Source organism: Chelonus insularis, unplaced genomic scaffold, assembly GCF_013357705.1.
Source record: "Chelonus insularis isolate UGA/USDA-ARS -01 unplaced genomic scaffold, ASM1335770v1 contig_146_pilon, whole genome shotgun sequence".
Taxonomy (NCBI): Eukaryota; Metazoa; Arthropoda; class Insecta; order Hymenoptera; family Braconidae; genus Chelonus; species Chelonus insularis.
Genome location: NW_023276387.1, coordinates 245,158 through 271,590, shown reverse-complemented (window position 1 = coordinate 271,590; position 26,433 = coordinate 245,158). Strand labels below are relative to the sequence as shown.

The 26,433-nt window shown below is 31.9% G+C and overlaps 1 protein-coding gene across 7 annotated transcripts in view; it reads right to left on the bottom strand.

The window, feature by feature from the left end:
* Nucleotides 1-26,433, bottom strand: part of LOC118075140 (uncharacterized) — a 149,919-nt gene that overhangs the window by 119,000 nt on the left and 4,486 nt on the right. For all 7 annotated transcript variants that reach the window (XM_035096815.1, XM_035096814.1, XM_035096813.1 and 4 more), the window contains one exon: nucleotides 4,766-4,823. The gene's annotated coding sequence lies outside the window, so the exon portion shown is untranslated. The remainder of the gene's footprint in view (nucleotides 1-4,765; nucleotides 4,824-26,433) is intronic.

The following is a 26,433-nucleotide window of genomic DNA, read 5'->3' as shown; positions in this document are numbered from 1 at the left end:
ACTTACGGATGAAGCTCGTCTTCAGAGTAACGCTTCTCAATCTAATGAGATCCTGGAAAGCTCTCGATCGATAGTCAATCATCTCCAAGACTTTTCTTCTTGAATATAATTTAACATCTATCAATATCTTTATCTCTTTCTTTCAACAAGTTCGGTTTGAAGTAATAGTAATTTTCTTCTTTTTTATTTTACCTTTGTCTAGCCAACTAAATTTATAATTGTAACTAAAAATCCATAGCAAGCATATTTTTTATCAAACATATAAAACATGGATAATAGTAATAAATATTTTGTTCGGATTTCACAGTGTCCAAGTTCTGTCGAGCGGCAACAGCGGCCGTAAAACAGCGATAGAGAGAGAGAGAGAGAGAGAGAGAGAGAGAGGAGAAACATTCGATGGGGTCATGGAAATTCCGGACACGATTCCGACCCGAGTCCTGGACATCTCTCTTTCGTTATCGCGCTTTTGCTCGATATTCAGTGAGGGTTGGGGTATGGAAAAAGGGGGATCCGAACTCTCTCGCAATTCGCGTAGAGAACCAATGAAAATGTATCGGCCATAAATTACGTCCATCGAACGCGTTCGATGCTAGCGTGAACCTCCCAGCGTCCAGTCGAGGATAAAATCAACTTGACCTCATTTTCCCTCGAGTACACGAGGTATTTGATATTTTCTACCAGTCCCATACTAGATTTATTCCGACTTCTGTATACTTTACACCCATTTCGCTCACGCCACCAATTGTTTACAATCAATGACTACTTTAAAATTTGTCCTTGAAATTTATTCCCTCATGAAAATCATTGTAACGCTTGAACAAAACATTGACTGTGTTTTATTAAAAATTTCAAGAGGAAATTTAAGTGAAAATATATATTTAAATCGATAGTATTAATCGTAAATAATTAACAGAAAAATTCATGTCCAAGAGAAAGATGAATTTGAAAAGTCATTGTAAGAAAAATGAAGTAAACTGTCTTGAGTATGATTTTCCGATGGGAAAACTCTGTAACACGCGGAAAATCGATTCTTCGAGATATTGCTCAAGCATCGTATTCGCGAGGGAAATTCAGTCGTTTCGCTGACGTAAGCATAGCATATAGCGTTCTGTCTTCCTTATTCTTTTTATCCTTCCTCTCGTGATGTACAGATTGACGGACAGCCAGTAGTCCGTGACACGAGTTTACGGTAACTCGTGTACACTTTGTGCTTACTTTGCAAATCCTAACGAATCATTGAGATAAAAAAATGAATAATTAAATTAAGTAGGTACATTTAAAAAAAGCATATCACATCATCAACAATAAGTCATTGAATTAATATCAATTTTAATGATTAAAAAAAATAAGTTACGATGCAACTTTAAAAATAAAAAAGAATACTTGGTAAGATAAAAGTTGAAGAATTATTAACATCTGACGTAGGTTTATAGAAACCATAAAACCTAAAGGAAAAAATGATCATGACGACAGGGAGTAATTTTATTGCTCTGACGCTGTGCTTAATTATCTATAGAATATAAAACGTCGCAATCCATTTGGGAGAAAGTAACAGAGTAGAAGAAAAGAGCAAAGAAGATAAGTGAGAGGAGGAAGGTGAAATAAAACGAATAAAAAATGGAAAAATAGAGAAAAAGCTTGAATAAGTACTGGGCATTTGGCTCTGAGGAGAAAGAAGAGCAAGCACGACAGTTCCCTGATGGATAAAACACCAGGGTTGGTGCAATTAAATATGTAAAGTACCCCCTCATCTGTAGCGTAGTAACATCTGCGAGAAAATCCTTTCGTTTCCGAAGCTCAGAATTTGCTGCTTCACGTCTTCTAACCATCCGTGGTCGTCTATCCAACCACAGTATGCAATCAAACTTACATTAATGATGTAAACGACAATGATTCTTTTACGGGACTCATTGAACCGTGGAAACAACTTGTTATTTAATGTTTTAAGGGAGCAATTAATGAATTGTAAAACTATTTCACAAACTACTAGCTTTTTAGTATTTTGTTTTTTTTTTTGTACATTTGATTTAAAAATTTGTATCAATTATTTTTTTCGTTATTGATGACTAACAATTTTTGCTTCAGTAAATATTTTAAGGTTTCCAAGTGAATGTGGATGGAAAAAAATATTATTTAAGTTTTTATTAATGCGGAAGAGAGACGGGGAGATGACGAAAAAACAACAAAGATGTAGAGTTTAAAATTCTCCGCAGAGAATTTGGACTGTTAAAAAAACTGCTGAGGATTTTTAATTGAATGAACAGGTATTGGTTCATGAGAATTTTCGAATGCTGAGACGATTAAACATTGAATGGGAGGATCCTTCAATGATTGGCTACACGATACTATCGCACGAATGACCGCCCAATGTAGATCTTGATTCTGATCCTCTAAACCAACCATTGGTAACGTAAAAAAAAAAAAAAAACTTGAAAAACTTTAAAGCTCTCCATGCATCTGTGTTTGTAAGAGACATGTATCTTGAGTTGATGAATTTGGCTGAAACCTGACAATTAATTGGACAGAATAAAAATAAGAAAAGCATCTTAATTTGTAACACCTGTCGTTATACTTAATTTTAGAATTCATGGACTTACTTAACTTTACGGTATTTCAATTCAGTAAATCACTCTCACCTGTCTTCAGTGGTGCACTATATCCGTCGCGTGCTTTCGAAATTTCTCGTTAACGTCTAGACGATCAGGACAAGTCGTTAGCCATTTAACAGTTCGCGCTTCAGTCGTACAATGTCGCACAACCCGTCCCATGTGATGTAGACACAACATGGACCCATTAGCCTAGATTATCATCAGTATTTTAACTGCCGACCAATCCCATTTCATGTTAAACATCTGCCACCAACGAGAAAATTTTTAAAAAATTTCCCTGCATCTACAGATTATGTCATTACGCCTACACTGGAAGCTAAAGAATTGAGAGAAAGCAATCCAATATTTCATTATATTAAATTCATAAGACCAAAATTATCCTTTTTCTTTTTTGTTAAATTTTATTTTAAATAAAACATTAATTGTTTGGTAGATGAAAATTTCAGAATATTCTTCCAATATTTAAAAAAGAGCTTCTTAATGATTTCAGAGTATTTTCAAAGCAACAAATTTGGAAAATAACTCCACTCAATTATTAACCACACTCTAAATGTATTTTTAGTCTCATTACGAAGATCAAAAACATGTTGAAATAATTTTTCGGTGAATGCAAAAAGATATTTTACATAGAAATGATAAATATATCCATGGAAGCAGACTACTTGCCAGTAAGTTTATCTTCCTGTTATATCTACGGTGGATTGTTGTGGTGAGGCAACTGAGAAGCCGCGAATTGCACGAATAGAAAGACCGATGCTGTTCTCTACTCCTTCCGCCAAATTGTTTTGCCTCGAGCTAGTACCGTGGTCTGAATATTGAAATACTCGCTTTTTCTTCCTGGTTAACTTACAGTAGTAACGTCTGTAGAAGGAATCTACTGCAATAATCTAGTTAAATACAAATTTGTCTGACCATGAAGTATAGTTGAATGTTACAAGGGAATGGAAATAATCAAGTTCTCAATTATCTGACTTCAAGGACAGTTTAAGTAGTCATTTTTACTCAGAAGTAAAATCAAAAAATTATAGTTTTTCCGAAAGGAATGAAGCTACGACAGCTTGGCACCAAAGATTTGCAATCATTTTATTTTTTGGTGATTCAACTAAAGCACATTTAGCTATCATACATATAAATTATATTGATAAAATTTATAAAAACTTTTTTAAAAAATATTTTTTTCCTTGTAAGAAATAAAAGTAACAATCAGGTGATGTTGAAAAAAAACTAAGTAAAAAGAACGAAAGATGGAAAATGGAAAAAATGGAAAGAACGGAAGCGTTCCTGTGCACGTGTTGGTGATGATATTGACGAAAGATTTATGAAGTCTCTTCGGGGTCACGTCTCGTGCACTCATTTTTTTGTTTCAGACCAGTCTGAGCTGCTGATCTCTACTAGGGATAACTGAATGATCGTTTCTTACAATATTCAACTTAAATTAAATACTCAAATGTTGTGAATTAAAATGCTGATGAATAATATCTTTCCCCTTTATTGAAATAGGAACAATAATTGATGCTTCTTTACGCCTTAAGACTTTTTTTTTTCTATTTATGAGAGAAAAATTCAGTACTATTGTTTATTCGATTTTTTACATGAAACGATAATCGAATGAAAACACTGGTTCAATGACCGCACTTCTATTCTGTATGGATAGTATATAGAATGTATAGGTATTAGGATGATGCTGATGAAGGTTAGACTTCGATTCACATGTTATTATTACAGTAGTGGTAATCCCACTAGCGCGCTAAATTTATTCATAGCTTTAGCTAACCCTATTATGGAATTTTAAACCCAGCAGCGTGCGTTGGAAGTGAAATATCACTTTCTCGTTTGAATGACTCAAACTTTTTTCATTTTTCTTCTTGTATTTATTCTTAAAGTATTTCTAAGCAATTTTTTAAACATCATTTTCTATTTTATTGATTGAAATTAATTTTCATCTTTTGACAAACAAATAAAACACTTATTTTAATTTAAAATTAAAAAATTATTAAATATTTATCAAAAAATTAATTTTTAAGATGAAAACTAGTCATCGATTGATTGTTTAGGCAAAAATATCTCTAGAATTTTGATAGAGAAATTATTTTAGAATGGTGAATAGTCGTTGAAGTAGCCATTCACATTTAATATTTATAAAAATTGAAACTTACAGGATAGTGGAGGTGCAGCTGATATAGGAAGATCAATTTACATGAAAAGCAGCAACACCTGTAACAGAGAAGAAAGAAGATGGATATGTGAGGCAATACATCAAGATCAAGTACATTTATGTACACTCATATCATGTTTACCCAAGTCACAGGTATACATATACCAAATCGTATTTATGTACATAGTATTGCAGAAAAAAAAAATAATTAAGAAATATTTATCATATGTTTTTATTGTAAATATAACACTAGTATTACAATATTATTGTGGCAATTTTAGTAAATTTATTACCCTCTAACGACATTCTTCATGCCGAATTTTTAATTATCTCCAATAAAATAACATACTTTTTAATAAAATAAATTAGAATTTATTTCTTTTAATAAAAAAAATTCATCAAGCAGTAATAATTGAATAAAAGTAATTGAAAGATAACAAATATCGTGGCAAAAAAGTGTAAGATGCTCAGACGAAATAATCAAATGGTTGCGACAGTAAAAAATGGTCCGGATTTTCGAAATGTCATAGAATGTCCTCAGGCATTGGTGTTTATATCGTTCCTCTATATTTCTCGATGATTCTAGAGTAAAAGCATTGGGATGAAGCAAGTGAGGAGAAGAGAAAGCGAGATTCGAACAAAGTGCGTTCCCAATTTCGCTACAAAGCGCTCGAAGCAATTCAAGTGACGTTGGTAGCACACAGAGCGTCGTTTTACCGGCCGTTTCACTATTGCAATTCGCTTCTCGTATCATTCTGTCTCTCAATTCGTAGACGATAAATGTCGTAGTGCGCTAGCCTTGCGAATTTCCACGAAATGTCATTTCAGCGAAACTCCATTTGGTACAAAATGAAAAGCATTGCCCAACAATAAATTCACGAGAGCTTGTTGTCAATACATAAGCTATCAAACAAAATAAATTTCTACTTTGTTTGGATAAATAAAACTCCATGTTTTTTATTGATGAGTTTGTGTTCAAAAGGTGACATTGTTGAGCTTAATATTTGTCCTCTTAAAACTCTCGTGTTCGAATTAAAAAAAAAAAAAAACGAAATAAAAATTGAGCTTCATAATAAGTACTATACTAAATATAAATTAATTAATGAATTTATTTTAATGATTTTTTATTTCAGAAAATTCACGTGTGCTTGTGGTTGATAGTTTTTTGTTAACTTTCTATAGAGATCTACTATTTATCTTTATTCCTACACAGCATCTATCGGACGAATTCTCGGCTTGCACTAGTGTCAGTCTGAATAATACATGTCTGCTGCAGAGGGTGTACGGCGTCGACACGGCCCACTATGTTTCCAGCTTCTCTTTCTCCACATTTCAACTCATCCTCGTGTCCTCAAAAATACGTCCGGATTCACCGACCTCCGGTAATTTACATTTGCATCTCGTGTAATCCCTCTCCATTTAATTTTTCCCCATTTGTAAATCTGTAAACTTGATTTCTTTCATCAAAAACTACCCTATTAATTAATTTTGTCTCGACTACATTCAGTAAACGCTTCAGTTACAAATAGAACTAATCATCAACGTATTTGTAATAAAAATACTTCTTTTTTCAATTCAACATATTTATGTGATCCATAATCAATAAAAATCAAAGAAATTTTATTTACTATTTACTTTATGAAACTTATTACCCAATTTTACTTAATTAATATCTAAAAAGATTCTGAAACAGTTCAGTCATTAAATTACTCAACTAAAAGCTTAACCATTACTCCAAATTAGTTGAAAACGAAGGAATTAGCAGAGCAAAGAAAAAATATTTCAGAATATTTGATTGCAGCGTAAAAAAAAAAGAATCTCTCTTGAAACTCAAACTCATCAGCACTTTTATTATCGATTGGCTGGCATTGCCAGTGAAGAAGAAGAAGAAGCATAAGATCTGGTTGAACTGGCCGTTAAACCGCTAGCAAGAAAGTTAGATCGCTCGCAGAAGCGTACAAGTAAATAACAAGCAGTAAGAGACATAGACTTCTCGTTGGAATAAGGTAGTAAGAGCTAGAAGGAGGAGTTGTAATTAAAACCGGTCGGTATTTACTCGGGGGTAATGAAGGGGCAAACACACAGTTTGTCTCCGTTAGTTGTATCCAACGTCTGACCCCGACCTACCTACTTTATCCTCAACCTACGCCACCTCCAACCCATCGCACAGTGCAGCTGTACTTCAGAACGTGGATACAGTAAATAGCCAACTCCCACAACGCCTGAAACGTGCACTACCTTACGCTACACCTGCTTCTAGCTAACTAGAGCCTCGTTTGACTATCAACCGCATTTTCTACTTTGCGTTACATTTTTTACAGACAAACCTCCCTATTAGAAGTTATTGTTTGATCAAATATTTGTTGTTACAAGATATAATGAACGCTTGTGCGTACAAACGAATGAACAAGTGAACGCACGAATGAACGGATGTACTAACGCATCCACGGATGAATGAATGGACAAATGGAAAGGTATCAGAGAGAAATAAATCTTCAGAAAATCTCAAAAGTTTTTTTTTTCCACCAATCGATTGCTCAACGAGCTGATAAGTCGACGGTATCGAAAAACGGTCGATTTCTTCTTCCACTAAATAAAAAATTCACACGAAAAAAAGTTCATTAAAATTAAATTTATAAAATTTTATTATTCCTTAAGAAAGAGGATTTTTGTAAATTTCTATTCAAATAATTAATCAATCTTCTGATGAGTACTACATGTAAGAGTTTAGGTGGTTTATATACATAAATTATTCATTGAAGTAATTAAAAGAATATAAGGAATTATGAAGTGGATCATCAATGAAATTGTTTTGAAGAATGCATATCAGACTGTACGTTTTCAACATAATACCCCATTTTCAAGATGTGCTCCATTTCTTTTTCTTGAGTCTGGAGGAGGAAAAAAAACAACGTGCAGAGGCAAGTCAAGAGGTACTTTGTGACTAGGGATTTATCGTTAAAAGTTTCCCGTTTTGAGAAGAGAAAATGTTGAAGTGCCGCGAGCCTTGTGACCTTTTCAAGAATTTCGTTTGCGTAAATCTCATTTCTAATCTTTGGTCTTTCTTTACTTCTTTCGATCGCATCTTGTTTTAAAGAAAGAAAAAAAAACTTTCCAAGAATTTATACCCTCATTCTCAAAGTCTTTTTTCCGAATTATTTCCTTAAGTCGTGTGATAAATCAATTGCATGAAGAAAATAACAATGAGCTTTAATTGAAGTGAATAAAATTCTCACAAAGCAATAACATACTTATTTCCACTCTGGGTATAATAAAAACTTACATACAAAAGGAAGAAAAATTATCATTAAGTGTGACAGGGGAATTTTTCGCAGGCAAATTGCGAGTGCGTCTTTGAACACTTGGGTACGAATATTTTCAAATGTCTATCCGACTGCCACTTACTTAGCTGAGGAAATAAAAATAATATTTTCCACAGTACTTAAAGAATGCCACGTTGTCTGGGTGATAAGAACATTATAGGATAGAACCGGGAAAAAATTAACCACTTGAGATATTACGAAAAGAAAAAAAGCCTTTGACCTTATCAGGTCTGCTCTACTTAATCACTTTTCTCGTATTTCACTTACCAGAATACAATTCCTTTTGCTTTTTTTGTACATAAGATCAACAAAAAGTTTGGAGTTTATTTGATTAAAAAATGAAAAAATTTCAGAAAATAATTTGCAAATAATTTGCAGATTGTTAAAAAAACAAAATTGGATAATTGCAAATGATTTATTTATTGAAGGAATAGTTTTAGACATTGCGATCATTTTCTATCCCTGACATTATATTTTTTATCTTCGCTTGAATCAACGAATAATGCTGATCAGTCAGTCGTGAAATATTCGGAAAAATCAGTGACATAATTGTCGGAATTGCAAAATATTCTCGACGATAATAGTTATTGTTAGAGCAATTGAATAAATCTGATACGTATTCGGTATAGGATCGTAAGTGAAAACGACAGAGAACAATTGGACCTAAGCCATCGTCTTGAGCGACAGCGCAGATGTGGCAAAAATATTCACAATTACGTGTCCGTCGCTCAGTCGACGCGGTGTGAATAATAGACGCTTTTCCGTGCCTCTCAGTTCCCCTCACTCAACATGAACCTCTTCCGTCGATTTTCCTCTCTACTTTCCGGGAAATTCGTGACGGCCTATAGAAAATTGGCACAAGGTTCTTGTCGCCATTTTGTTACACCTCATGTAATTTTTCAATTTTAGCACACCGATGCCACCGCGTGGAATTCGCATTACATACATGCTCACTAAAATTGCGTCTCAAGTCTATTTCATGCATGTCTTTATTTTTTACTGATCCATTTTTTTAACTATTTGTTCAAAAATCACATTTAGAGATCGAAAAAAAACCTTCTGAATTGGCCTACATATCGATTTCAGTTCAAATTGTTCTCTTGCAAGAATTGAGAATATTAATTATAACTAAAATTCATTTTAAGAAAATATTTAAATTCAATTAATAAGTTATACAGCTCATAGAAGAAAAAAATATTTTAATATCAAGGGTTTATTTGGGTTAAATATGTGAAAATGGATTTATTTTTGCGATATTTCTTAACATAAAAATTTTTTACACGTAAAGAACATTGAAGTGGTGGCGTGGAACTTTAGAAAAAAAAATAACTGCTTTGAGAATAATTCAGTATGTTTTTTTTCCTACCAACAAAATTGGGTAAAGGAAATATTGATGCTTTTGTTTTTGAATATTACAACTAAATATGATGATAAATTTTTGTTCAAACCCAGTTAATGTCTAGGTACTTTTTTTTCATAATAACAAAAAAAAAATATTCTTTTGACAATGTGGTTGAATTGTAAACGTTGTTAAATAAAATACAGTTGTTAACAAACATTTATTCGTAAAAAGTAAAATCCATTTAAACTGTCGTTTTTTATTAATTCACATATGACTAGATTGAAATGCTTAAAAAAGAGCGGACAAGCATTGAATGACGGGACAAATGAACGTTTCTCTGACGCGACTCGAATTATCGATTGTTCTCTGGGTGTTTGCAACACGCAACATTCGCCACATTGGACAGTCCAATTAGTCTGGCGACGCACAGTCTTTTGAAGATAATCTCTGATGATGTTTGTACTATATATCCACTAACATCTAATGGTAATTCATAAGAATGAAATCAACGTTTAAATGTCATCTCAATACTTGATAAAAATAAAAAGATAAAAAATCAAGCTATTTTGGAAACTTAAATTTAGGAAAAATGTACATTTTCAAGCTGTCCCCTTTCAAAGTTACCCAGAAGACGTAGCACAAACTCTTGCCAGAGCTTTACTTCCGATTCTATACATCACGATCTCGTGACTGAACTGAAGTCGAAATTGGATGTGGGCCAAACCCCAACAATTCAGAGTTTTCTTTTTTCCTTCTTCCACGCCCCCTGTTTCTTATATTCTCGCCCTTTTCTCTTGCTCCTCCATTTATCCCTCGTCCATCTTTTATCTGAGTCTTTCAAATAACTTACCCTTCACACCCCCGCTCACTTTTATACCATGTTCGACTGACTTTTTTAACAGTCGTCATGAATTATTACTCATTCTAATTTCAATAATATTCTCTTTTTTGTTTTCTCATTTCCTAATATATAATTTTTTGATTCTTTAAAAGAAATTATTGAACGTAAAAAAGATAAACAATTTTTTTAAAGGAAAATAATTTTCAAAAATATTTTCATTGTTGAAAATTTAATTAAGATATCTCGAGCTCTTTAACAGGTCATAAAAGTTTGTAAAAATAGCCAAAAAAGTTTGTTACTTTATCGATAAGCGGACAGAATCACACAAAGGCTAATCCAATATTTGTGAGAGGGATGATGGTGATAGAAGAATCATGAAGTTCCAAGCCATGTTCCATACTTGACTGATGTTCTATTCTATCCCTCAAAAAGGGAGGCATTTATTTCAGTGGAAATGCAAAATTTCGATCTAATTTAGTTTGATAGTTAGGAGAGAAAAGCATGTTATTTTCTTTCAGCGTTCTAAGATGACACAGGAGTTACTTTAGCGCAGAATATAAAGACGCACGTTATCTGCGACGTATAATCTAAAGCTCGTCGTAAACCCATGGCAGATGGTCTTGAAAGGAGGAGAAGTGAAAGGAAAGTGGGTACTAGTATATACTTTAAAATGTCTTTGGAAAGATGGCTGAAGTAAATATGTGTTTGGGGTAGACTACAATGTCTTTGTCTACAGTTGCTTAGATTCCCTTAAATTATTCTCGTAAAAATTTGTCATTGATTTGCTACTACCAATTATTAAATATTATCTATCAATGCTCTTAGAATCAGTTATCAATTTATTGCTTTAACTTTCCAATTAGAATCTCTACAATGATTTATTAAAATTATTCTAATTTAGACAATGTATAGAATTTAATTGTTTAAAAACAGTAGCAAGTTTTTTTAAACATATTTCCATTTAATATTGTCGACTCAAATTTTTTTTGTTGACGACCGTCAAAAACGAATACCATTCTAATATGAGAACATTTTTTTCATAGAATTAAATTCTTTTTGTCAATTTGTTAATTGTCCATAACCGAAAACAAGGGAGCAAAGTGCATTCAAAAATGCCGGAATACACTTTAGTTTTTTATTCATCAATAAGCTCTTTTAATAAGTGTGAGAGATAAAAAAGTTCATTTCCGGACAAAAATTAACATAGACTGGTGACATGGTGATGAAAGTTTTTTCTAATAGAATATGTTGTCCTCATGCTGTGTCGAATCGTGTTAAAAATATTCGAACATTTAGATCGTTATGTTATGAAAATATTTAATAACAATTAAAACTACCCCACTACTAATACTACTTGATTACTAACATAGAAAAACTCATTACATCAATCACTAGAAATGGCTTCGGTATTTTTTTTATTTCTTTACAAGTATCATATCACGAAGATCTCAAGTGTTAATACCGGTACTAAATGTGATTATTTTCACTGTATATAGAAAAGGTGTATTTATTTTATGTAGTGGTAACTATAAGATTTTTTGAATAATTTGAAAAATTGCATTTTGGTAGAGAAAAAATGTTATTGGCAAAATCAGGATAAAGTGAATCAATTTGATAAATGACAACGATCTTCTTCTCCCTCGTGATAATTTTGTTAACGATTATAATTCGCGGTATGACGTCAGCAATAATTCAGTAGCCATTTTCTTAAGTTATAATCAATTCTGAAAGTTGTAACGTGCCACCAACTGATTGTGCCAATAACACGGTGCACGCGCGGTAGATTCCTTCTTCACTGACATGTGCACGTTTTCTCTGCCCCAACACAGAGAGAAAATCATTTCTCGTCGATCTTTTTACCTTTTAATCTGCCACCGAGATTACCACAAACCAGTGATTTCCGTCGACATAGACCAGCAAATTTTGCAAAGGTCATGTGTAATTAGTGGAGGAAAATATTTCAATCATTTAACTTTTTACCTATCTATCATCTTTTCATGTGCATACTTGAAAATTTTCCCACTCATTCCGCCGTGCTTTACATAATACAAAAAAATTTATCCTACTCTCGATCAGAGTGAAATAACTCTGTAATTAGTGGAAATATGGATTGGGAGTTTGTACTGATTGAGTTTGATTCTCAATTAAACTTTTCATTTTAATCTAAATGTATTTTACTACTGATACATTACTAAAGCCTCCAGCGCTCTATATTAATGTTTGCCAATTTATTTCAATAAAAGCGTACTTCAATAAATTCGCAAATTTTAATAGGTTGTAATATCTATTTGTAAAAATGAGGTTTCATAATATCTCTCTTTTTGTGAGGGATTTATTTGCATGTGAATATTTCCGTAAATAACTTTTATTATTGAAAAATTTTTCAATTTTATTTCAAATAAAAACCACATTCCAATAATAATAAGTAAATAAATCAAATTATTAAATGAAAAATTTTATCACTATTTTTTATCTAAATAAAAATATACATAAAATTCTTTTAAGTATAGTAGAGAAAAAAAATTTTCTCATCAATCAAAAAATATCGTCCAATAATATTTCATTTTTCGATAGATGTTTTTTCAAATCATCTAAAACCGTACAAATATTTTACTTTTAATAAAAATAATCTCATAATATTATCAATCTCAAAATGTGTTTATTTATCAAGTGACAACGAAAAAGAATCAATAAATAAATAAAAGTCGAAATATTTAAATACTCTAATGTAATGATAATCAAGATAAAGCTGTTTTCAGTGAAAACCAATCATGATAAAATGGGAGCACCGATCATCGATGCGTTACCCTAATTCTACATTCGAGAAGCCGTCATTGAAGCAAGGATACCTGATGTGATGCATAAAGCTATTTACCGAACATGCTTTCGCTACGCGATTCAACGCCATGATGATGTATACGTTGGTACGTTTGGGTGTTGTCATGCATTCGATGAGCGCGTAAACCAAACTGGTTTACGCTACAAGCATTGAGTGCGTATGCGATATTGCCTAGTGCATACTGTTCAATGTTTACGTTAAATACATCTCTCGCAACATCCCATCACACCACATGAAATTATAATTCGCCAACTTTCTCAATAAATGAACCCTAAAGATTTCATACCAATTAACATAAATCTCTTACTATTTCATCAATCGATCACCAGAATGAGCTTGATATGTGTCCAAATAGATTTGGATACATTAGAAAAGGGACTAACGGACAAGAGAAAGAGATAGAAGGGATTTGTACGGACAATGGAAGGGCTGACAATGCCTAGCACCAAGCGGATCTGAGAGACAATGACATGACCAACAAGATCCCGCCTCTCTTCTCATCCCTTTCCATCACTTTATCCTGAATCAACAGCCAGCATAATAAAATGTTCTATCAATGTTTGCCAAGAGTTTAATTAATTGCAATTCAGTGTGAAATTTTTGAAAGAGATGGATTTCCTGTTTGTTTTATCATCATATTGCTAAACAAGAATTCCTTGATGTTTTCTTGATGAATGAGAATAATTATTAATTAGTGGATTTATTAATTATCAAAAAAGCTTGAAAAAGTTTATATAATAATGATATAATTTTAGTGATGGATTCGAAAGGTGGGTAAGATTTTGGAATTTACTCTAACAAAATACTTTCAGGCCTGTTTAACTGATTCTAGAATTAAAAAGATTTTATACCATCGTTATTTTTGTTTAAACAAAAGATATCAGAAGCTCTGCAATTGAAATCAAAAAGGAAATTGACTCTGAGAAAAATATCCACGTAGCGAAAACTCGTCGACTTCTATTCCACTGTCTGGTGCAGTTCTCTTGCTTCCGACCAGGAAATTGATTTATACCTGGCATACAACTGGATTCGTATTTTATCGTAAAAATACGCGTTTCAGGTTATCAAAATTCTGAACACGTTTTTTTTCTTTTTTTTTTTATTTCACTTTTGATCATCTTTCAGCTATAACTTTCATTCATTTAGACTTAATATCGTTTATCTATTTATAAAAAGATGTATCAATATACCGATGTTTCAATTAAAAAGATCCTTGTTGTTTTTATTCAATTAAAACAACAAAATCAATCTTACAATAAGATAGACTAAACAGAGACAAAAGACAGTAAAAGTAATTTCAAGTTTGAAAAAACATTTTTTATTTCAAATCTACGTTGTTTTTAAACATCTTTTTTTCATAATTTTATTTATAAAAAGCTTCCCAATCAATGCTTTAAACACGTTTGAGCTATTTCTATTTATTAAGGAACTTATTCATTATCAGTATATCAGAGATGGCTCTCGATCCAATATTTAAGCTTAAACAGGATCACTTGTTAGTGGTATGACTAAGCAGGTTGTCAGACATATAAGTAGTAGCGGTTGGTAAAAGCCGAGCACGGCAGGCAACAGACAGCCGGACAGACAGGAGATAAAGGGACGACAGTCAGAGTGCACGATCCTACGTGGTATTATGGCCTAAGCATGTGTACGAGATGTTCCTGAATAATAAGAAGACAACCGAAAGAAAAAACGTCATTTCAAATATCCTTATAAATACTATTGTATTGTCTTAATAATGCACTTATGCTCTACCACTAATTGACATCCTTTGTGTTATGAAAATTAATAACTTTTAAAGAAATTATTATTCAAAGCCGACACACATCAAATTTTCGTTATCCATCAGTCTGTGCTAACAATTAACAAATAAAAAAAATGAGAAAAAATTCAACGGTATTTCTTATGACATTATCTTTCATAAAAGATATTGTCGGTTTTTTTGCAGGTTATTTTCACGCCACTCTACGTCCCCTTAAGACGTCTTTTAAGACATCTTCTCAATCCTTTGTCTCCTTTTCCAAGACTCCATACTCTTTCCTGTCACTTGATGTTTCTCGTAGTACTTTTAGTTGTAAAAGTAATCGTAATCTTACTATGTTTTTCCTACTATTTCCGTTTCCTTTATTTTCTTGTTGATGGTAACCGATTCTTAATCACCACCTAAACTACACTTAAACACAAAAATAAAACTTTTCTTCTACAAATCTACTCTCTTGTTTTTGTAATAAACAATTGTCTGATGACTAATCGATAGACTTTCCAATAATTGAACGATTTTTCAATAATCAATAATTTTTTAATATTTGATTAATTACTAATTAACAGCTTCAACAGATAACAATGCAATAATCGTAACATCTAATATTTAATTTATTGGTTTTTCTACAGCAAAAAATTTTAACACGAACAGAGGCTAAAAAACACATGAGTAATATTAAAGAATAGTCTATTGTTTGAAAAAAAATTAAGATAAAATAGTATAATGAATGAAGAAAAATATTTATTGTTAGTATATAAGTGAAAATTGTCAAGACGATCCAATTAATGTCAACTCAGTTCCTTTTTCTGTCTCAATTTCTCCAACTACTGTATTACAAGCTTTTCTTGTTGTTTGCAACAATATTCCACCATTTTATTTCATCTCCGATTGTTTTCTCACACTACTCAACGAGTCTTATTTCTTAAACTATCGACAATGTATTCAAAAGGCTTTCATCTCTCTACTTTTATTGTTTTACTCTTTTACTCAATATTACTTGTTTTATTCCCATTATTGCCGAATTGTACCAAGGAGCTTTTTTCCCTTACTTTTAACTGCTAGATTTTTTTCTTTACTACTGTACGTTCAAAAATTCTTTAAGATGTATGAATGTGTCACTTATATCCGAAACAAACAACATCATCTACTTTTGAATATTATTCTTTAGTGGAATGAGAATAAAAAAGAAAAACTCGATATTCTTCGCTGAGTCAGAACTGCAGGACAGCATAAACGAGATGGGCGGACCTTACTACCGTTTGAATGTATATCCACCACTATTCACCCTTATTCATCACTTCTCTCTAACATGTAAGTTTTTTTTATACCTATATTACTATCACCTATTATGTATTAATGTATTAATAAAAGGCAACAGTAATTAAAGAGTGGTAATGTGTTCGTATAATTATCATGACATAATGGATATCGTCACTGAAATATGTGACCAATGAGTTTCAACATATTTTATAGAGACGTTTGACAAATTTTTTTAAATAAGCAACACTGTGAGATGGAAATTTACCAAGTATAATTATTAATTTTTTACAAAATCATTTGTCTATTAAGATTAATTTTCTACATCAACTTGTTGACGAAAAAACGTTTATATCATAAAAATGAACAACAAAGAACTCGAAATTTTTTGAATGACACATAAAATGAATAAATAAATGAACGAAATTAAAAATTCAAGTCTTATTTGCGCTAAGTAATTGAACGTGTACTTAACTCATTAGTTAACGTACACAGGAAAGACTTGAGACGATAAAAATGTTGAGAGGTGACACTATTTTCAAGCTACAAACCCGAGAAACAAGAAAAATCGTGGTTGTTAAGAAAATTAAATGAAATTACATGAGGCAGGTAATAAACCGTGTCTTACTTTGTATTTAAATGTGCGTACTGTTAATTATTGTTATCAGCAAATTTTTTTACGGTTAAAAAAATTTCCGTGGAGAGAGATATAAAATTGAGGAATACAGTTTAATGAAATGTCAAGACGTAGTATACAAGAATTAAATTTAGATAAATATAGAAATCATGAAAAAAATTAATAAGCCAAGAAAGAAATAATTAAAATTTTCAAAGTCATAAATACAATAAAAAGCTTCGATATTCGATATGCAAAACAGGAAGTACAACCATTATTTCTATCAAAGCAGAATTGGAAGAAACTTTGTGTAATATTTAGAGAAGGAAAAGTTTAGACGCTTTCTTTGATTCCCTATCTCTTTTTTATAGCATCGAGTAGCCCTGTTCACCTTGTCCATTCTCTGTTCAACATTTTCACTACATCTTTCGGCTTTCCTAAAAGATCGTACCTGCTCTACAACTGGCCTCTGATAAATTTTCGTTGAAATCTCGAATCCACACTGGAAAGAGCACACCGTGGTCCGAAGATTACGGGAACGATAAACGGCTCTTTACTTTTATTTTTAACCCTCACACTATCTTTGTCCTTTATCGTAGCGAGTTTCTTGAGAAAACTTGATGCCAGTTAAGTGTTTCTTTCTTTAACATTAACGAGCCTGATGAAAAAACCTCTTTAACATTCAGTTTAAAATCCTAATAAAAAACTAAATACATCTATTTTTTTTATTCTCAACTATTTTACAACATATTATGAGTATTATTGATATTATTGTCGTCATTATTAAAATTAGTTTTTTTTTATTTCAAGTCAGTCTTTTTTGTTTAGATGGTGATCATAAAAAGAAACTGCATAATGGAAAATTTTAAAATGACAAGAAACAGAGTTGAGATAAAATCTGCATTTCCATGCAATTTTAGGTATATCCGATCCACATTGGAAAAATAGATTTACGATTCGATTAAACGCATTCTCTCTTGGTACGAATATTCACCATTAACTTATATAGCAGAGTGGTGGGAGATCGCTGATTTTATCGGATATATGCTGGCGGTAGTCCACTAAACTCATACAAATGCCTATGATTGTACAATAGGACCATTTTGAATTAAGCAAAGGGTTGTTTTTAATTATCCTATATTTTAATTTTCATTTTTTTTTCTGTTAAAAAAATTTCTCTGATGCCAATAATGCTTTTAATGATTTTATTCATTAATATTATAAATATTATTTTTTTATTTACTAATATTGAAAAAATATTTTTTATAAAAAAGTATATTAAATCCAGGATTGTTGTTTAATAGGTTATTTCGGAGATATCAATAATGACTAACAACAAATAGAAATATTTTTAAAAAAATCAATAAACATTCACGTATTTTGTGAAGACACCTGTAAAAACACAAACAAAAATTTATTCTCAATTTATCCCGACAATGTTGACAATTTTTTATTTGACTTTTAATACTCTTATATAATATGCAGAGAGCTAAAAGTCATGAGTAAAATATATTTTCAACGTTTGTGAATATTACTGTTAATAGAAGAGTTGGTTGGAGATTTGTATTTCATTCAGGCTCTTCTCGCTTGGATTTCTATGTTAATGCTGGCACATAAACTACCCGACGCCTCTCGAGAGCAACGAAACAGCTGTATCCGATGTTCGGTACGACGATATCGAGTAGAGAGTAAAGAAGGGAAAGGAGGGCAAGCGATGAGTAGCCAAGGGGGTGAGTTTACGAAGAAAAGAAATAGCCGTCTCGAGGGTTTGAATTGCCATTCAAATTTATGCTACTTTTTTTTCTCAAACATTTTTTTTTACCTTCTGGTTTTCTTTTTTCATCAACATAATATTACAACTTTTTCTCCATAAAGACTATAACAAGTATCGCAGCAATTTCACGCATCAGAGTCCTCAACGCACCCTTCGTTCCACTTTTCAGTGTTATTATATCTTGCTTTACCCTTGCATACAAACCGACACGTGATATTATCTCTGTTCTAGTTAAAGTTTTTACGCAACCAGGATTAAACTTTAGTCCCCGGTGGAGTTGGTACACTAAAGATACTAGCCAAGGGATAAGAGGGAGAGTCACGAAGATCGAGAGAAGACATATAGAGGTAGAAGATGAGGGTCGAACAGGGCGTTTTGGCCAAGCACGAACTGTGCACCTGCTTGCCAAATTTTGTCTGCACTAACAAAGATTAACTCCAAGCACTATAGCCTTATATACGATCTTGTTTAAAATTATTATCAATCGTACGAGAGGGTAAGTATGTCTTAATTTTCGACTAAAGCTAGAGGAATAGCTGCGTTTATTGGATAAACGAGAGAAAAATTTTTTTACCCTCGAGTTAATCAAGTGATTTAGATACTGGTACTGGTTTATATTTATTAACTTTGAACATAGATTTAAATAAAATCCAAACAAAGCTTTGAAGTAATATTTTTTTTTTAACCAGTAAAAAACATATTAAATCATCGAAAAAATCCCTATCGATCATTTTTTCTATTATTCCATTTTTATAAATAATAATCAACCAATTATTTATTTCGAATCCTGCTAAATCCAATCTCATGTACCAATCTCAATTTTTTCCGACTCACGAGGGGAGACCGTTGCGATATTATCAGTATTTTGTACAGAGAACCCAGTAAAGTTTGAAGGGGATAATGCGGACTATGATAAATAGTCCGCGATCAGTGGAAACGGGTGTTGAACCGCCACAACAATAATTCCGGATAACGGCAATGTACGGGTAAATATATATATATACATATATATGTATAGCGATACGAGGATGCTTGTTAGCCGTAAACTCTAGATGGAATTGTTCTACGCGGTTGTTATGTGTGCAACTGGTACGTGTGCAAGAATACCCACTATGTATACCTGTCCACTTGTGTCTCGCCATCCCTGTTATCTACTTAACAGGCTAACGGAATAGATAAAGCGTGCCACTGGTAACTGGATCCACCTTCTCCACTTTAAGCTTTATCCGATGAGACTCTTATTGCTCTAAAGATTATCAGGAATTTAATAAGCAAGGTTTGATGCTAATGATATATTTTTAAGAAAAAAAAAATTCTATTGAAATGTACAATAAAGTTGATGCCAAACATTTTGGGAATTCCACAGTTATTATTAAATAAAATTTCTTTCATTTATTATTTTTTTAAATCATGAAAAAAATTTCCTAAATAATGAAAATAATTTTGAACCAAGTAAAAAAGTATTTAAATAATTAAAAAAATGGAATTTGGTTAAAAATACAAACTGATATATGGATTTGAAGAAGTATACACATTCAACTACATTGTCTATACACAATTTTGCGTTCGATGGTACTCCAGTATTCGCTCCTGTTCCACCATATCCTACTCTTGGGTTTTAGATCGATCCTGCTTGAAACTACCTACGCACACCTGCCCGATGTCATCTGCGCCAACGCAAACATCAGCAAGTTTAACATCCATACCTATTGCACAAGTACATCACACAAGAGAGTGGATAAAGTTCATGGAAAACCATCCGAGACCCATGTTACGAGAATGTTTAATCCAAAAGTTTTCATTTTATGGATGATGATAAAAATAATAAAATTTTTCTACCAATTCCATTTTTCTTTGTAGTGTCAATTTTGTTTCCTACCTCCATCCCTGGACTTCTACGAGTGAATTTTCTGTAGCAACGTGGTCGAAGGTCAATCGAAGCGGAGAGAAAAGGGGAATCGGAAGAAGAAAAGTTGGAAGAAATAGACCAGGAAGACAAGGAAAAAAGATCAAGCTCTTGTACGCTTCAAAATTGGATGGTTTGTTCGGACGCTTACAAGTTCCGGACGTGTGGCGATTACGAAGAAGCCACAGACCAACAAAGAATGAACGCAATAGTGACAGAAAGATCGACTTGGAAAAAAAAACTAAAATTCGTCAAGTCCTATCTCGAGAAGAACCGAAAGATTAATTTACTCAAATCATCAACACAGTTCTAAAGTATAGAGCTTTTAAATAATTTCTGTAAGTAAAAAAATTAGCAAAAAAATATCCGAAATGTTTCTATGAAAATTACCAGAGTTTCTAAAGCTTCTAAAAAAGCAATGTCCCGATAAGAATGTCAAGTATCGTTGAGCAGAAAATATTGAAGTAATTGTAAGATTAGCGAGTTTGATATTCGGAAAAAAATGGATTGGATTGAGCAAAGTTGAATAAGCATCAGTATCGATTGGGTTCGTACAATTAATTGTTGTAGATTCACGTAGCAATGTGGTACGATTTTTCTGCGTCGCTTTCAGTAGCTAATAATCCTCGATGAGACTTGGTGAATGTAACCCGCAGTATGTGGTGGTTTGGGGTAATCCGAGGACGGTTGAGAAAGGTAGATAGGGAGCAAGAAGGGAAGAAAATGAGCAGGGTGACGAGAAAGAAAGAAAAATAGAAAAAAAAAGAGAGAGAGAAAAAGGTTCGCGTGAATCTCGTGGGTTATTTTTCTTGGTGGAAAATTCGTTTTCAGGAGGTAACTAGGATTGTGGAATTATCCTACGAGCTGTTTTTCATGGCGTGCGGTGCACATAAACCTCGAGGAAATTAATCCCCGTTGGATAAAATGCTATGACGAAGAAGCGGGCAATAATAGTATGAGTACGTAGAGAGCTAGTTGAATATGTTGGTAAAGAGCAAGATTGAGAGCCCTTTTTGTATGCACCAAGCACCCCGATGCCTCGTTTAACAGTCAACGATTGACCTGAAAGCTAACTTACTCTCTATCTTTTGTTTTTTCTCCCTCACAATTTCTTCATCACATTTTATATCATCTACGTATTTTGTACAATAGCAACAGCCTGTAGAAACAACTACCGGAAACACACACTAAGGTACATCTAAGCTTTATTTTTGCTTTATATTTCTTTTATTGTTCTAAAAACAATATTCCAACCGATGGAGATTAACTATTGCCAATAATAAATAAAAATATTAAAGCTTCTCTCGATTTAGTATCTTGGTGTAAATTTTTTTTATTTGACACAAGCTCGATAATTCATAAGAAGTTGTGAACTGACTCAATCACATATAGATCAATTTTATATAATAAACAACATTGATAAGCTTGTTAATAAATAAAAATTTTATATTTTGAGTGCAAAACAAAAATAATTTCTACTAATTGTCAAGTTGGTAACGTGTAGAATATTATTTCGACTGTTTGAGTTGGAAAACAAATGAAAGAATGTATAAGTTGGAAATATAAATTCGCGAAACTCTCACAAGTGTGAACTTGCACATTCTATAGAAGTAAAGTTTAAGAAGAGAATAGGAGAACGTGTAGGTAGTCTTTAAGCCTTTACTCAGCCGGCAAGGAAACTTCCATAATCCTAGCAAGGGTGTTAGTCTACGTAGTGTACTAAGGCAAAGAGAATGAGACGAGGAAATACAGAGTCTTAAGGAAGGATTCACTTTCCTTGAATTTTACCTTCGTCTATGCTATCTTTTCCTCTTCAATGACACTTTTAACGTTGTAAAAGTTCAACCTTGTCGTTGTTTCATCGTTTGCAACCATGTTAAAACATTTCTTTTTTATTTTTTTCCCTAAATTAATATATACCCTTGCTATTACTATCCATTATACATTCTTCAATATCTTGCATCTTTTTTTTTGCTGTCACCTCGCAAAATGAGACGTATAGAATTTGGCTACGACATTTGGAGTATTGTCCAAGTATCTACATATCTTTGCTAACATTTAAACAAAAAAATTTGCAACTATCGTTGCTGATGTTGATCAAATGTCAGTCTTTGTATTTTTGAATATTTCATCAACTTTTATCTCGCGCCAACTCTATAATTTATCCACTACTATAAATCATTTTGATATTAATGGAGATGAGTTATAATCCACTTAATTTCATTATGATTCTTGGAATTTATTTTAGACTTCATTGATATTCAACTCTTAAGAATATATGTCATTCAAAGAATGCTCGATAAAAATAATGGCATTTTACCAACTTTGATACATTCAGCTTTACTTTTTTTTTTGTTCTAATTAAGTAATTTATTGTGATTTTATTAATAAACCTGAATAACGATTTTAGATAAAAAATCAACTAGTGCTAAGAAAATAAATACCTTACTATTTTTACCTTAACGTTTCTTTATCTCTATCATCTACCTGCCCTTTACGTATCGATTTACTCTAACACTTCCATTTATTTATTTTTACACAAATCAAAAAAGGTAAATATATGCTCGATACAGCAGCCGAAAGCTTCTGCTTGTACCTCCATAAAATCGTTTCCTATATCAAATAGAGGTGTACAGATTTTATTACTTCGTTCTTATTCTCTCATCATTACAAAATCCTTTTCGATTCACATTTTACGATCACCCACTTTCCCCATAAACTCTCACCGATACTCAGATATAACTCATGTAAAAAATATTTCTAAAATTGTGAAATATTAATTTTCCCCAACAACTATTTATTTAAATTTAATTTAATTAACTTGTTTTTGTTAAAAAGGAAAATTAGCTCGTAATATTTACTATTAAGTATTAAAAAAATTTTTTTCAAGCAATTTTTTTATCACCACGATAGATATAAATGACGATATGAAAGAGAATTGCTAGAGTATCAACAGTATAACAGTAACACTGCAGCAGTTGTGTGTACATAAGTGTGCACATAACGTTCTTGAGAGATGATACGGTGCAAAAATAAAAGAAAAAAATATATTGCACGCCATTATCTTTAAGGATTACCTCCGATATGGCGTTCTCAACAACATCCGTCTTCTTCTCGTAATATCCTACTAGTCTGCCTATCGCATATCGAATTACGTTTTACGTTCCTTTTTTTAAATATATAGACGTTTATACAAAGGGTGAGTTTCTCAAATACAGAATACTTGTTTTGGACCACCATTCTCAATTGCTTTATTGAGTTTTTCATAATAGAATTGGTGAAAGCTCTTCTATCGAGCTTGTTTGTCATTTATTAAATAGACAAAGAAGATTTTATTATTATAATTATTACCATGTTATTAGTAGCTAAAGAATAAAGGAAAAAATACAATGAAAAATCCTCAGTTTTATTTTTTTTGAATAATCCCCGAGTTTTAATGAAATAAATGAAAGATTATTAATCATTATGTTCTAAATAAATTTTACTCCAGAAAAGAAAAAAAATGACGAAGAAAATATTTTCAATTTGTCGTTGAAGCAATAATAATTATAAGAGATTTTTTTTCGAATTAAAAACAAATCAATACTCTACGTCAGCATAATGATAATGATAGAATTTCTTTGACGATAATATTTCAAATATAATTATTTTCATGAGAAAATATGAACAAGCGCAATTTCAGCTTATCTAAATACAATGTGGCATTCTACATAATAAACTTATTCGGCATTATTGCAATTCACCCTCTATAGATGTGTGTATATATTCCAATTTACGTATATATGCATGTACACATCAAAAGCACGAGGTTGAGAGAGTTGAAAGAGATGGAGTAGATAGAAAGAGGAAGAGAGAAACACCTGCTTCACTATAAATATACGAGGATTCACCTCTCAACGCTTGGTCATGCTCTAAATCTCTCTTTCGTGTAATCCGTAAATATGTAACCATCCCAATTCGTCATCAGACATATAAATTATGCGAGAACACGGTGAGATGTGTGTCTTGTGGTTCGTCCATTACGTTTAATTCCGTACAGAGGATAATAAAAAATTTTATATCTAATATTGTTGCCTTTTAGAGTAAAATAATTTTTATACAAAGAAAAAATGGTTTTGAAATAAAAGAAATTACATTCAGATAAAGAACAATTAGTAATTACAAATGTAACTAATGATGAATTACAATTCATTGGCACTTTTGCTTCGATTCCGTTAGTTTGTGTTATACCTCTGGGTATACACTATTTTACGGCTGCGGTTTTGTTCCGTGCACGGACCGATTGTTATTAATTCAGTCTCTAGAGACTCACTAATATTCATTTAAATATTGTAGGCGATATGGCATTTCCAGCTATGTGAAAAACATTGAGAACCAATATCTACAATAAATAATTCAATATCGACATATTCACCTGGAAAACAATTCTAATTGTTTGTCACTTACAAACTCTATATTGTTTCTTTTTGATAATATCGATGAAATATTTTTTCTCTACAAACAAAAATCAATTTATTCATCATAAAAATATTTTAAGTTTGTTATTTTGATGATTTAACTTTCGAATTACTATTTAGGAAAATTGATAAGCAGTAAATTATAACAATAAAATAATGATTAAAATAATAAATTTGGAGATAAAATATCTTATAGCTTACGAGTAAATGATTGTCGACAACGAGTATAACCAAAGTAATTGAACAAATTTCAGTCGACAGTTATTGGAGAAAATAATGAAACCAACATGTGAATATGAAGCGATTGATTTCATTCATTTTTAACGTCACGACAGAGTAGCTACCAATTATATTAAATGTCTAATAATCCTTGTGGTGGGATAACGTCATACAGTGTGTCATTGAATGAAAATTTGGCAGAGTGCCATGGTTTACAAAATATGTATCATAAATTTACATCATGCTACATTACGTACTCTGAACTACACAACAATAAATGGTTATGTACCGAATGACTAGAACGATTAACGATAAAATACTACTTTCTACATACTATTTTTTTAATAAACAAAAATTTTCTACTAATAACAAATATTAATAAGAAAAAAATTAACAGTAGAAAGAAGACATTTATTATAACTACTAGCAGAGCATCTTTTATCGATTACAGATGACGTTTGAGTATTCGGCATGCATTTGTATTTCCGATTTGTGTCTAGTGGTAGGTCTATTCGCCAAAGCAATTATATATTCTAACTCCAGGAAGCGATAACTGACCTGAATACGCATACAGGGGTGGAGGTCTCTCATGTTAACATTCACGTTTACTATCACAAATACCTTTACATATCTTTACATATATATATACGTAGCCACATGTATGTAAGTATGTATGTACCATCCGAGAGTGTCCCCACAGGTTTATATAGCCCTATAGCACCCGCGTGCAATTGTACTCACGCTTCGTCGCTATCTGACCGTTTGCACGAACAATATAGTTAGCATTCTGCGGTCACCGGTAGATTTATGTATTCGCGATGCCAACGCGACCTATCCCCCTTGCACTTCTTCCCCAATTTCTCCATGATTCTCTTATTCGATTATCAACTGAATTCGTGAGCACAGTTAACCAATTGTTGTTTGGAGAACTAATGTTTTTTTTTTGTTAATGAGTAAAAGTAATTTTTTTCATCGTCAAGGATATTTTTATGGAGGATTATTTAATGAATTTAATCCGCTCTTATAAATGATTTTACGTTGCAAATAGATTGGAGTGAAATTTCATTTAAATCTCGTGATCGAAAATTTTAAAAATATTAATTTAGCTTTTTAATTGGGATATTTTTAATTGATAGAATATTACATGCAATAAAAATCATCAATTCTCATTGGAAATAATAAAATATTCAATATACCATTGGATTCAATTGAATTCGAATTTATAATTTCATTGCTTTTTACGGATTCTCGTTGAAAAATGTTTGCAAAAATCATATAATTAAGAGTGATTATTTCCGAATATGCTTGGGTAAGATTCTTTTTTTATATGTAT